This window comes from Trachinotus anak, unplaced genomic scaffold (assembly GCF_046630095.1).
Source record: "Trachinotus anak isolate AG129_WGS33_773 ecotype Australia unplaced genomic scaffold, CSIRO_AGI_Tana_v1 ptg000026l, whole genome shotgun sequence".
Taxonomy (NCBI): Eukaryota; Metazoa; Chordata; class Actinopteri; order Carangiformes; family Carangidae; genus Trachinotus; species Trachinotus anak.
Genome location: NW_027273877.1, coordinates 15,610,457 through 15,624,790, shown reverse-complemented (window position 1 = coordinate 15,624,790; position 14,334 = coordinate 15,610,457). Strand labels below are relative to the sequence as shown.

At 41.0% G+C, this 14,334-nt stretch overlaps 4 non-coding genes and 3 pseudogenes across 4 annotated transcripts; all 7 read left to right on the top strand.

The window, feature by feature from the left end:
- Window positions 1-1,442: 1,442 nt before the first annotated feature.
- On the top strand, window positions 1,443-1,551 carry LOC139610334 (5S ribosomal RNA; annotated as a pseudogene).
- Window positions 1,552-1,823: 272 nt separating this feature from the next.
- LOC139610879 (5S ribosomal RNA) lies at window positions 1,824-1,942 on the top strand. The gene has a single exon (XR_011686180.1). It is a non-coding gene; the product is annotated as a 5S ribosomal RNA (ribosomal RNA).
- Window positions 1,943-2,214: 272 nt separating this feature from the next.
- Window positions 2,215-2,333, top strand: LOC139610877 (5S ribosomal RNA). Its single transcript, XR_011686178.1, has one exon. It is a non-coding gene; the product is annotated as a 5S ribosomal RNA (ribosomal RNA).
- A 280-nt stretch (window positions 2,334-2,613) lies between these two features.
- LOC139610876 (5S ribosomal RNA) lies at window positions 2,614-2,732 on the top strand. Its single transcript, XR_011686177.1, has one exon. It is a non-coding gene; the product is annotated as a 5S ribosomal RNA (ribosomal RNA).
- A 272-nt stretch (window positions 2,733-3,004) lies between these two features.
- Window positions 3,005-3,113, top strand: LOC139610362 (5S ribosomal RNA; annotated as a pseudogene).
- Window positions 3,114-9,042: 5,929 nt separating this feature from the next.
- LOC139610171 (5S ribosomal RNA) lies at window positions 9,043-9,161 on the top strand. The gene has a single exon (XR_011685618.1). It is a non-coding gene; the product is annotated as a 5S ribosomal RNA (ribosomal RNA).
- Window positions 9,162-9,433: 272 nt separating this feature from the next.
- Window positions 9,434-9,542, top strand: LOC139610333 (5S ribosomal RNA; annotated as a pseudogene).
- Window positions 9,543-14,334: the final 4,792 nt, after the last annotated feature.

Below are 14,334 nucleotides of genomic sequence, written 5' to 3'. Positions count from 1 at the left end.
AAATAAAAAACAGTGGGAATGTTTTGTATGACAAAGTTTTCATACAAGCAGGATTAAAACAAGTGAGAGATTTTGCTTATGAGTATGTGCCTGGCTTCTTGCCAAATAGAGCCATTTTTGACAGTGTTGTGGAGATAGACGAGGAGGTAGGTAGAACTAAGGTGGATAATGTGATTAAGTGCATAAAAGGAAGCTTACCGGATATATGGATTAAAACAATAGAGAGGGAAACAGTTCAGGTAGGAAAGAGTGAGCTACCAGATCTGTACATTGATCAGATTGATGGGAAAATGCTCTTTAATAAAATAAAAGTGAAGATGTTGTACACGTTGATGCTGATGAAAGAAATCAAGACCCCAGCATCAGAAAATGTTTGGTTGAAGGTATTTCAGGATCTGAATGTGAAAGAAATTTGGAAAAATTTACATGTCAAGTACAATAGCATAGACTGTGAAAATTTGGACTTCAAACTCAGACATAACAGAATATACACGAATGTGGTCATTCACCAAATTAATAAAAATGTAGATCGGTTTTGTGATGTTTGTAAATCAGATCCTGAAACACTGATGCATTTGTTTTTTGAATGCAAGGAATTAAAGAACTTTCAATTGAAACTAATAACCCTGATCAAAAACAATTGGAAATTAGATCTGATAGCGAATGATTGGAAGAAAGTTTTCTTTTTTGGTTCAAGTAAAACATCAAAAACTGTGAATGTTAATTTGTTTAATTTTGTATTAAGTCATGCTAGATATGCAGTATGGCTAAGGAGAAATTTAGTACATTTTGAAGGGAAGAGGATAGAAGTGTTAGCTTTGTTTGTATCGGTATTAAGGAAAGATGTTGCTTTGCGATGGAACTTTTTGAGTAGGAGTTTGTTTGAGGAGTTTTTTGTGCAAGGCAGTAGCCTTATTTCTATTGATGATGGAGGTAGATTTCATATTAATTTATGATTTTTATCCTTTGTGCTTTGTTTTGTTGTTAATGTGTATGTATATGTAAATATTGTGTTCTGAAAAGCTTTGTATATTTTCATAATAAAAGAAAAAAAAAAAAAAAAAAAAAAAAAAGCACGCCCGATCTTGTCCGATCTCGGAAGCTAAGCAGGGTCGGGCCTGGTTAGTACTTGGATGGGAGACCGCCTGGGAATACCAGGTGCTGTAAGCTTTTTCACTTTTCTGTGCAAACAACAGAGGACGCTGCTGCTTCAGTAAACAGCACTGACTGTGCCACTGCTCAACTGTCAATCACTGTGCAGACAGTTCAGCTCACAGTGCACAAACCACACTTTCATATTATCACATTACACAGTTGACAAGTTGAGAGAAAGAAAGAAAGAAAGAAAGTCGAGCAAAGACACCCGCGCTTGACATACGCAGCCATGTCTGTGATGGTGTGGATCATCATGTATAAAGGGGGTAGTTGTCACTTGCTCTGCGGCTTACGGCCATACCACCCTGAGCACGCCCGATCTCGGAAGCTAAGCAGGGTCGGGCCTGGTTAGTACTTGGATGGGAGACCGCCTGGGAATACCAGGTGCTGTAAGCTTTTTCACTTTTCTGTGCAAACAACAGAGGACGCTGCTGCTTCAGTAAACAGCACTGACTGTGCCACTGCTCAACTGTCAATCACTGTGCAGACAGTTCAGCTCACAGTGCACAAACCACACTTTCATATTATCACATTACACAGTTGACAAGTTGAGAGAAAGAAAGAAAGAAAGAAAGTCGAGCAAAGACACCCGCGCTTGACATACACAGCCATGTCTGTGATGGTGTGGATCATCATGTATAAAGGGGGTAGTTGTCACTTTCTCTGCGGCTTACGGCCATACCACCCTGAGCACGCCCGATCTCGTCCGATCTCGGAAGCTAAGCAGGGTCGGGCCTGGTTAGTACTTGGATGGGAGACCGCCTGGGAATACCAGGTGCTGTAAGCTTTTTCACTTTTCTGTGCAAACAACAGAGGACGCTGCTGCTTCAGTAAACAGCACTGACTGTGCCACTGCTCAACTGTCAATCACTGTGCAGACAGTTCAGCTCACAGTGCACAAACCACACTTTCATATTATCACATTACACAGTTGACAAGTTGAGAGAAAGAAAGAAAGAAAGAAAGTCGAGCAAAGACACCCGCGCTTGACATACACAGCCATGTCTGTGATGGTGTGGATCATCATGTATAAAGGGGGTAGTTGTCACTTTCTCTGCGGCTTACGGCCATACCACCCTGAGCACGCCCGATCTCGTCCGATCTCGGAAGCTAAGCAGGGTCGGGCCTGGTTAGTACTTGGATGGGAGACCGCCTGGGAATACCAGGTGCTGTAAGCTTTTTCACTTTTCTGTGCAAACAACAGAGGACGCTGCTGCTTCAGTAAACAGCACTGACTGTGCCACTGCTCAACTGTCAATCACTGTGCAGACAGTTCAGCTCACAGTGCACAAACCACACTTTCATATTATCACATTACACAGTTGACAAGTTGACAAGTTGAGAGAAAGAAAGAAAAAAAGAAAGTCAAGCAAAGACACCCGCGCTTGACGTACACAGCCATGTCTGTGATGGTGTGGATCATCATGTATAAAGGGGGTAGTTGTCACTTGCTCTGCGGCTTACGGCCATACCACCCTGAGCACGCCCGATCTCGTCCGATCTCGGAAGCTAAGCAGGGTCGGGCCTGGTTAGTACTTGGATGGGAGACCGCCTGGGAATACCAGGTGCTGTAAGCTTTTTCACTTTTCTGTGCAAACAACAGAGGACGCTGCTGCTTCAGTAAACAGCACTGACTGTGCCACTGCTCAACTGTCAATCACTGTGCAGACAGTTCAGCTCACAGTGCACAAACCACACTTTCATATTATCACATTACACAGTTGACAAGTTGAGAGAAAGAAAGAAAGAAAGAAAGTCGAGCAAAGACACCCGCGCTTGACATACGCAGCCATGTCTGTGATGGTGTGGATCATCATGTATAAAGGGGGTAGTTGTCACTTGCTCTGCGGCTTACGGCCATACCACCCTGAGCACGCCTGATCTCGGAAGCTAAGCAGGGTCGGGCCTGGTTAGTACTTGGATGGGAGACCGCCTGGGAATACCAGGTGCTGTAAGCTTTTTCACTTTTCTGTGCAAACAACAGAGGACGCTGCTGCTTCAGTAAACAGCACTGACTGTGCCACTGCTCAACTGTCAATTACTGTGCAGACAGTTCAGCTCACAGTGCACAAACCACACTTTCATATTATCACATTACACAGTTGACAAGTTGAGAGAAAGAAAGAAAGAAAGAAAGTCGAGCAAAGACACCCGCGCTTGACATACACAGCCATGTCTGTGATGGTGTGGATCATCATGTATAAAGGGGGTAGTTGTCACTTGCTCTGCGGCTTACGGCCATACCACCCTGAGCACGCACAGAGGAGGAGCACGCCGTACGTTCACGACAGTCAATCAGTCCGTGTTTTTTTGGATCGTTTTCAGCCTTGGTTTTTGCTGGTTTGTAATTTTTTAGTTTAGTATTTAATTTGTGGGTTACATCCCCCGACAGCTTTTGCTGTCTGGGGGACTCTTTGTGTTTAAAAAATCATTCAAATGGATCCAACGGTGACAGACAAAGGAACGGAAAAGACGACGGAGAAGAGAATGCCCGCGAGTGCGGAAAAACAGAAGAAAATGTACGAAAAGAGACTGACAATCATGTTGGAAATAGAAGGAGAGGAGAGAACAACGATGATGGACATGCTGAGAAAAGTGAGGGCGGAGTGTGGAGAAGTGCTTGGCTGCCGTTTTAAGACGCCAAAGTCATACGAGCTGACGATGAAAGAGGAAAGCGGGAAGAAAAAGCTGATGGACGGACTGAGAATTGGGAACAACAGACTGATGGCGAAAGAACTGGGTAACAATGAAATGGTCGTCTCATTCATTAATCTGCCCACTTACATAGAGGATGAGGAAATATTGGCAAAACTACAGGACTGGGGAGTCACTGCGGTCTCGTCCATTAAGAGGAGGATGTGGCCAGGGACGGACATCGCTGATGGGACGAGGTTTTTAAAGGTCCGTTTCACAGACGCTGTGAAATCATTGCCATATTCCACTAAGTTTGAGACGGTAAGCGGAGCGGAGCACTTCCGCGTCATCCATGACAGGCAAGTTAAAGTTTGCCGCTTGTGTATACAGCCTGGCCACATTGTCAGAGACTGTCCCACTTTTATTTGTTTTAAATGTGGGAAACAGGGGCATTACGCACGAGAGTGTGATGCGGAGGGGAAATGTGCTCTGTGCAAAGAAAAGATCTCCCTGTGTGTGTGTGGAGAGCCGGGGGAGGACGCCGAAGAGCCGTCATACTCCGACGTCTCTGACGAGGAGGAGAGAGAGGCGGAGGACGGCGCCGATACGGGGAGAGAGGAGGATGGACGGAGAGGCGGCGTCGAGAGGGAGGAGCCGGGAATGACCGGAGAGACCCACGAGGAGGGAAACCGTGACTGTGGGGAATCGAGAGGAGACGAAGGAGGGAGAGACTCTGATAATCCAGCACCACAAAATCCAGACAATTATGCTGGCTTTGGAAGGCTGGCAGCAAATGAAAAAGACGGGAAAGCTGTGTCGGACGGGACTGAGGGCGAGGAGGGGATGGACGTCAGCGCAGAGACCATCAGACAGCTGAAGAGAAAGAAGAGGGCGAAGGAAAAGGAGAAGATGAAGGTTAAAAAGTAGAGGTATGGCTGCTGCTCTGCTATTCTTTTTTGTTTTATGCCTTATGTTGCATATTGCTTCGTTTAACTGTAACGGTCTAAGAGGAAAAACGAAAGCGGAGTTGGTATTTAATGCCATAAAAGCAGAAGTACTGTGCCTGCAAGAGACTCACTGGACTGACGAAGTTTTTAAAGATATCAGCTCACTGTGGAGAGGCAAAATTATTGCAAATAATATGAGTCACAGAGCATGTGGTGTTGCTATCTTGGTAAAAGAGGAGACATTGACTGACATACAGGTAGTCCACAAAGATGACAAAGGGAGGTTGCTTGTCATTGAATTTAATTTTTGTAACATTAGGTTTAGATTAATTAATGTCTATGCACCAAATATTGAAAAGGAAAGAAGAGAAATGTTTGATAATTTGAGGACTTTTTGTACTGAGAGATGTATTTTGGTTGGTGATTTTAATTTATGGTGTACAAGGCTGGATGGGTCCAGCAGTGTTAATTTCAGAAACGATACTTCAAGGAGTGTTTTATTTGATGTTATGAATAAGGAAGATTTAGTTGATGTATGGAGGGATATGTATCCAAACAGGAGAGAATACTCAAGAAAGCAAATGGTTTTGGGAAAAGTGAAACAAAGCAGAATAGATTTAGTTTTGATTAAAAGAAATATTTTGAGTTGGGTTTTGAATGTAAAATATAAGTTTTTGGGTTTAAGTGATCATGCTGCTTTAACTTTTGGTTTTGGGGTGAGATGTGAAGGGAGGGGAGGGGGGGTTTGGTGTTTAAACTCTTGTTTGTTAAAAGAGGAGGAATATAGAAAAATTATTTCAAGACTTATAAAAAATGAGCAAGAAAATACTTTATTTGAAGACGATGTTTGTTTATGGTGGGAACAGATGAAGAATAAAATAAAAAGAACAAGTATTAGATTTGCAAAAAAGAGGAACTTTGTGAAAAAGAAAGAGGAAAATGAAGTGAAAGAAAAATTAATAAAAGAGCTGGAAAGACTGGAGGAGGATCCGAATCGGGATAGGACATACTTTATGAAATTAGAAGGTGAGATAGAATATTATGAGAGAGAAAAATATGAGGGAGCAGTTATCAGAAGTAGGGCTCAGTATGCAGTTGAGGGAGAAAAGTGTACAAACTTCTTTCTCAACTTGGAGAAAAGTAAACAGGTAAAGTCTTATATAACGGAGCTAGAAAGTGAGAATGGAGAGAGAGTGACAGATTTTGTAGGCATTTTGGAGGTAGTGGAAGCTTTTTATGCAAAACTGTTTCAAAAGGAAGGTATAGTGCAGGAATGTGTGGATGAGATATTAGATACTGTTGATGCCAGAATATCAGATGAAAGTAAACAAATGTGTGACGATGATTTGACAATTGATGAAATTAAAATAGCTATAGAGCAAATGAAATCCAGCAAGAGTCCAGGTTCAGATGGCCTGACACATGAATTTTATAAGGTTTTTTCTGATATATTGGTGCCAATACTGTTGAAAGTGTATAAGTGTATGGAGGAAAGGAAAACGGTTCCAGAGTCAATGACAACAGGGGTTATTACTATCTTGTTTAAAAAAAGAGGGAGTCCGTTTAAATTAGAAAATTACAGGCCTTTAAGTCTGTTGAACTCGGACTACAAGATTTTAACAAAAGCTTTAGCCAATAGATTGAGGGACGTGGTAGGAGAAATAATAGCACCAACACAAGCTTATAGTATACCAGGTAGGGACATCACTGATGTCATATGTACAATTAGAGATGTAGTCAATAGTATGAATAATGATGGTGAGGGTGGTCTAGTCCTGAATTTAGACTTAAATAAAGCTTTTGATAGGGTTGAACATGGGTATTTAGAACAGGTTTTGGGCAAATTTGGTTTTGGGGATAGGTTTGTTAATTGGATAATGTTGCTATATGCAAATGCTAAAAGTTGTGTGAAAATAAATGGTATGCTCACTGATGTTTTCCCAGTACAACGGTCAGTCAGACAAGGCTGTCCTCTTTCAGCCTTGCTCTATTCTTTAGCAGCAGAACCATTGGCAACACTATGTAAAAAAGACATTTCTTTACAAAGCATTCAAATACCATATAGCACAAATAGTCTAATTCATCAATTTGCTGACGATACAACCTTTACTGTCAGAACCATAGAAAGTGTAAAAGGAATAATGAAACATGTTGAAACATATGGGAGAGCATCAGGAGCAAAAGTAAACATAGAAAAATCAGAAATTATGTGTGTAGGGCATACAAATCCAGAAGAGTGTGAAATTCCTTTAAAGATAACGAGAGACTTCATTAAAATATTGGGTGTGAACATAGGAGTACAGAGTAAGGAAGCGAGAGATGCCACATGGACTGGTATATTGAATAAAGTTAAACAATTATTAAATTTGTGGTCTATGAGAGGGCTGCGATTAAAAGGTAAGGTTGTAGTCATTAACTCATTGCTTCTATCAAAATTTAATTATGTGATGGGAGCTCTAGATCTCCCTGAGTGGGTTTTGAATGAGGTGAGAGCTGTAATAAGTAAGTTTCTGTGGAGAGGAAAAGGAGTTAAAATATCTATGAAGACATTAATAGCAGGGTATGGAGAGGGAGGGCTAAAACTGATGGACTTAGATGTTAAACGAAAAGCATTGAGAATAAAGGTGGTTAAAAAATATCTATATGGTAAGGAGGAGTATGGTTGGAAAGGGTTCTTTAAGGATTTTCTGTGTAAAAGTGGAGGATGTGGGGACAGTGGGATCTTTATGAGATTCAGAAAGAATATGTTGGAAAATCTTCCTGTGTTTTATCAAGAGGTATTTCTAGCTTGGGCAGATTTCATTGAGCACCTGAAATATGACTGCAAAACAATAAATCAAATATTAGATCAGCCAGTATTTATGAATCCACAAATAAAAAACAGTGGGAATGTTTTGTATGACAAAGTTTTCATACAAGCAGGATTAAAACAAGTGAGAGATTTTGCTTATGAGTATGTGCCTGGCTTCTTGCCAAATAGAGCCATTTTTGACAGTGTTGTGGAGATAGACGAGGAGGTAGGTAGAACTAAGGTGGATAATGTGATTAAGTGCATAAAAGGAAGCTTACCGGATATATGGATTAAAACAATAGAGAGGGAAACAGTTCAGGTAGGAAAGAGTGAGCTACCAGATCTGTACATTGATCAGATTGATGGGAAAATGCTCTTTAATAAAATAAAAGTAAAGATGTTGTACACGTTGATGCTGATGAAAGAAATCAAGACCCCAGCATCAGAAAATGTTTGGTTGAAGGTATTTCAGGATCTGAATGTGAAAGAAATTTGGAAAAATTTACATGTCAAGTACAATAGCATAGACTGTGAAAATTTGGACTTCAAACTCAGACATAACAGAATATACACGAATGTGGTCATTCACCAAATTAATAAAAATGTAGATCGGTTTTGTGATGTTTGTAAATCAGATCCTGAAACACTGATGCATTTGTTTTTTGAATGCAAGGAATTAAAGAACTTTCAATTGAAACTAATAACCCTGATCAAAAACAATTGGAAATTAGATCTGATAGCGAATGATTGGAAGAAAGTTTTCTTTTTTGGTTCAAGTAAAACATCAAAAACTGTGAATGTTAATTTGTTTAATTTTGTATTAAGTCATGCTAGATATGCAGTATGGCTAAGGAGAAATTTAGCACATTTTGAAGGGAAGAGGATAGAAGTGTTAGCTTTGTTTGTATCGGTATTAAGGAAAGATGTTGCTTTGCGATGGAACTTTTTGAGTAGGAGTTTGTTTGAGGAGTTTTTTGTGCAAGGCAGTAGCCTTATTTCTATTGATGATGGAGGTAGATTTCATATTAATTTATGATTTTTATCCTTTGTGCTTTGTTTTGTTGTTAATGTGTATGTATATGTAAATATTGTGTTCTGAAAAGCTTTGTATATTTTCATAATAAAAGAAAAAAAAAAAAAAAAAAAGCACGCCCGATCTCGTCCGATCTCGGAAGCTAAGCAAGGTCGGGCCTGGTTAGTACTTGGGTGGGAGACCGCCTGGGAATACCAGGTGCTGTAAGCTTTTTCACTTTTCTGTGCAAACAACAGAGGACGCTGCTGCTTCAGTAAACAGCACTGACTGTGCCACTGCTCAACTGTCAATCACTGTGCAGACAGTTCAGCTCACAGTGCACAAACCACACTTTCATATTATCACATTACACAGTTGACAAGTTGAGAGAAAGAAAGAAAGAAAGAAAGTCGAGCAAAGACACCCGCGCTTGACATACACAGCCATGTCTGTGATGGTGTGGATCATCATGTATAAAGGGGGTAGTTGTCACTTGCTCTGCGGCTTACGGCCATACCACCCTGAGCACGCCCGATCTTGTCCGATCTCGGAAGCTAAGCAGGGTCGGGCCTGGTTAGTACTTGGATGGGAGACCGCCTGGGAATACCAGGTGCTGTAAGCTTTTTCACTTTTCTGTGCAAACAACAGAGGACGCTGCTGCTTCAGTAAACAGCACTGACTGTGCCACTGCTCAACTGTCAATCACTGTGCAGACAGTTCAGCTCACAGTGCACAAACCACACTTTCATATTATCACATTACACAGTTGACAAGTTGAGAGAAAGAAAGAAAGAAAGAAAGTCGAGCAAAGACACCCGCGCTTGACATACGCAGCCATGTCTGTGATGGTGTGGATCATCATGTATAAAGGGGGTAGTTGTCACTTGCTCTGCGGCTTACGGCCATACCACCCTGAGCACGCCCGATCTCGGAAGCTAAGCAGGGTCGGGCCTGGTTAGTACTTGGATGGGAGACCGCCTGGGAATACCAGGTGCTGTAAGCTTTTTCACTTTTCTGTGCAAACAACAGAGGACGCTGCTGCTTCAGTAAACAGCACTGACTGTGCCACTGCTCAACTGTCAATCACTGTGCAGACAGTTCAGCTCACAGTGCACAAACCACACTTTCATATTATCACATTACACAGTTGACAAGTTGAGAGAAAGAAAGAAAGAAAGAAAGTCGAGCAAAGACACCCGCGCTTGACATACACAGCCATGTCTGTGATGGTGTGGATCATCATGTATAAAGGGGGTAGTTGTCACTTGCTCTGCGGCTTACGGCCATACCACCCTGAGCACGCACAGAGGAGGAGCACGCCGTACGTTCACGACAGTCAATCAGTCCGTGTTTTTTTGGATCGTTTTCAGCCTTGGTTTTTGCTGGTTTGTAATTTTTTAGTTTAGTATTTAATTTGTGGGTTACATCCCCCGACAGCTTTTGCTGTCTGGGGGACTCTTTGTGTTTAAAAAATCATTCAAATGGATCCAACGGTGACAGACAAAGGAACGGAAAAGACGACGGAGAAGAGAATGCCCGCGAGTGCGGAAAAACAGAAGAAAATGTACGAAAAGAGACTGACAATCATGTTGGAAATAGAAGGAGAGGAGAGAACAACGATGATGGACATGCTGAGAAAAGTGAGGGCGGAGTGTGGAGAAGTGCTTGGCTGCCGTTTTAAGACGCCAAAGTCATACGAGCTGACGATGAAAGAGGAAAGCGGGAAGAAAAAGCTGATGGACGGACTGAGAATTGGGAACAACAGACTGATGGCGAAAGAACTGGGTAACAATGAAATGGTCGTCTCATTCATTAATCTGCCCACTTACATAGAGGATGAGGAAATATTGGCAAAACTACAGGACTGGGGAGTCACTGCGGTCTCGTCCATTAAGAGGAGGATGTGGCCAGGGACGGACATCGCTGATGGGACGAGGTTTTTAAAGGTCCGTTTCACAGACGCTGTGAAATCATTGCCATATTCCACTAAGTTTGAGACGGTAAGCGGAGCGGAGCACTTCCGCGTCATCCATGACAGGCAAGTTAAAGTTTGCCGCTTGTGTATACAGCCTGGCCACATTGTCAGAGACTGTCCCACTTTTATTTGTTTTAAATGTGGGAAACAGGGGCATTACGCACGAGAGTGTGATGCGGAGGGGAAATGTGCTCTGTGCAAAGAAAAGATCTCCCTGTGTGTGTGTGGAGAGCCGGGGGAGGACGCCGAAGAGCCGTCATACTCCGACGTCTCTGACGAGGAGGAGAGAGAGGCGGAGGACGGCGCCGATACGGGGAGAGAGGAGGATGGACGGAGAGGCGGCGTCGAGAGGGAGGAGCCGGGAATGACCGGAGAGACCCACGAGGAGGGAAACCGTGACTGTGGGGAATCGAGAGGAGACGAAGGAGGGAGAGACTCTGATAATCCAGCACCACAAAATCCAGACAATTATGCTGGCTTTGGAACGCGGGCAGCAAATGAAAAAGACGGGAAAGCTGTGTCGGACGGGTCTGAGGGCGAGGAGGGGATGGACGTCAGCGCAGAGACCATCAGACAGCTGAAGAGAAAGAAGAGGGCGAAGGAAAAGGAGAAGATGAAGGTTAAAAAGTAGAGGTATGGCTGCTGCTCTGCTATTCTTTTTTGTTTTATGCCTTATGTTGCATATTGCTTCGTTTAACTGTAACGGTCTAAGAGGAAAAACGAAAGCGGAGTTGGTATTTAATGCCATAAAAGCAGAAGTACTGTGCCTGCAAGAGACTCACTGGACTGACGAAGTTTTTAAAGATATCAGCTCACTGTGGAGAGGCAAAATTATTGCAAATAATATGAGTCACAGAGCATGTGGTGTTGCTATCTTGGTAAAAGAGGAGACATTGACTGACATACAGGTAGTCCACAAAGATGACAAAGGGAGGTTGCTTGTCATTGAATTTAATTTTTGTAACATTAGGTTTAGATTAATTAATGTCTATGCACCAAATATTGAAAAGGAAAGAAGAGAAATGTTTGATAATTTGAGGACTTTTTGTACTGAGAGATGTATTTTGGTTGGTGATTTTAATTTATGGTGTACAAGGCTGGATGGGTCCAGCAGTGTTAATTTCAGAAACGATACTTCAAGGAGTGTTTTATTTGATGTTATGAATAAGGAAGATTTAGTTGATGTATGGAGGGATATGTATCCAAACAGGAGAGAATACTCAAGAAAGCAAATGGTTTTGGGAAAAGTGAAACAAAGCAGAATAGATTTAGTTTTGATTAAAAGAAATATTTTGAGTTGGGTCTTGAATGTAAAATATAAGTTTTTGGGTTTAAGTGATCATGCTGCTTTAACTTTTGGTTTTGGGGTGAGATGTGAAGGGAGGGGAGGGGGGGTTTGGTGTTTAAACTCTTGTTTGTTAAAAGAGGAGGAATATAGAAAAATTATTTCAAGACTTATAAAAAATGAGCAAGAAAATACTTTATTTGAAGACGATGTTTGTTTATGGTGGGAACAGATGAAGAATAAAATAAAAAGAACAAGTATTAGATTTGCAAAAAAGAGGAACTTTGTGAAAAAGAAAGAGGAAAATGAAGTGAAAGAAAAATTAATAAAAGAGCTGGAAAGACTGGAGGAGGATCCGAATCGGGATAGGACATACTTTATGAAATTAGAAGGTGAGATAGAATATTATGAGAGAGAAAAATATGAGGGAGCAGTTATCAGAAGTAGGGCTCAGTATGCAGTTGAGGGAGAAAAGTGTACAAACTTCTTTCTCAACTTGGAGAAAAGTAAACAGGTAAAGTCTTATATAACGGAGCTAGAAAGTGAGAATGGAGAGAGAGTGACAGATTTTGTAGGCATTTTGGAGGTAGTGGAAGCTTTTTATGCAAAACTGTTTCAAAAGGAAGGTATAGTGCAGGAATGTGTGGATGAGATATTAGATACTGTTGATGCCAGAATATCAGATGAAAGTAAACAAATGTGTGACGATGATTTGACAATTGATGAAATTAAAATAGCTATAGAGCAAATGAAATCCAGCAAGAGTCCAGGTTCAGATGGCCTGACACATGAATTTTATAAGGTTTTTTCTGATATATTGGTGCCAATACTGTTGAAAGTGTATAAGTGTATGGAGGAAAGGAAAACGGTTCCAGAGTCAATGGCAACAGGGGTTATTACTATCTTGTTTAAAAAAAGAGGGAGTCCGTTTAAATTAGAAAATTACAGGCCTTTAAGTCTGTTGAACTCGGACTACAAGATTTTAACAAAAGCTTTAGCCAATAGATTGAGGGACGTGGTAGGAGAAATAATAGCACCAACACAAGCTTATAGTATACCAGGTAGGGACATCACTGATGTCATATGTACAATTAGAGATGTAGTCAATAGTATGAATAATGATGGTGAGGGTGGTCTAGTCCTGAATTTAGACTTAAATAAAGCTTTTGATAGGGTTGAACATGGGTATTTAGAACAGGTTTTGGGCAAATTTGGTTTTGGGGATAGGTTTGTTAATTGGATAATGTTGCTATATGCAAATGCTAAAAGTTGTGTGAAAATAAATGGTATGCTCACTGATGTTTTCCCAGTACAACGGTCAGTCAGACAAGGCTGTCCTCTTTCAGCCTTGCTCTATTCTTTAGCAGCAGAACCATTGGCAACACTATGTAAAAAAGACATTTCTTTACAAAGCATTCAAATACCATATAGCACAAATAGTCTAATTCATCAATTTGCTGACGATACAACCTTTACTGTCAGAACCATAGAAAGTGTAAAAGGAATAATGAAACATGTTGAAACATATGGGAGAGCATCAGGAGCAAAAGTAAACATAGAAAAATCAGAAATTATGTGTGTAGGGCATACAAATCCAGAAGAGTGTGAAATTCCTTTAAAGATAACGAGAGACTTCATTAAAATATTGGGTGTGAACATAGGAGTACAGAGTAAGGAAGCGAGAGATGCCACATGGACTGGTATATTGAATAAAGTTAAACAATTATTAAATTTGTGGTCTATGAGAGGGCTGCGATTAAAAGGTAAGGTTGTAGTCATTAACTCATTGCTTCTATCAAAATTTAATTATGTGATGGGAGCTCTAGATCTCCCTGAGTGGGTTTTGAATGAGGTGAGAGCTGTAATAAGTAAGTTTCTGTGGAGAGGAAAAGGAGTTAAAATATCTATGAAGACATTAATAGCAGGGTATGGAGAGGGAGGGCTAAAACTGATGGACTTAGATGTTAAACGAAAAGCATTGAGAATAAAGGTGGTTAAAAAATATCTATATGGTAAGGAGGAGTATGGTTGGAAAGGGTTCTTTAAGGATTTTCTGTGTAAAAGTGGAGGATGTGGGGACAGTGGGATCTTTATGAGATTCAGAAAGAATATGTTGGAAAATCTTCCTGTGTTTTATCAAGAGGTATTTCTAGCTTGGGCAGATTTCATTGAGCACCTGAAATATGACTGCAAAACAATAAATCAAATATTAGATCAGCCAGTATTTATGAATCCACAAATAAAAAACAGTGGGAATGTTTTGTATGACAAAGTTTTCATACAAGCAGGATTAAAACAAGTGAGAGATTTTGCTTATGAGTATGTGCCTGGCTTCTTGCCAAATAGAGCCATTTTTGACAGTGTTGTGGAGATAGACGAGGAGGTAGGTAGAACTAAGGTGGATAATGTGATTAAGTGCATAAAAGGAAGCTTACCGGATATATGGATTAAAACAATAGAGAGGGAAACAGTTCAGGTAGGAAAGAGTGAGCTACCAGATCTGTACATTGATCAGATTGATGGGAAAATGCTCTT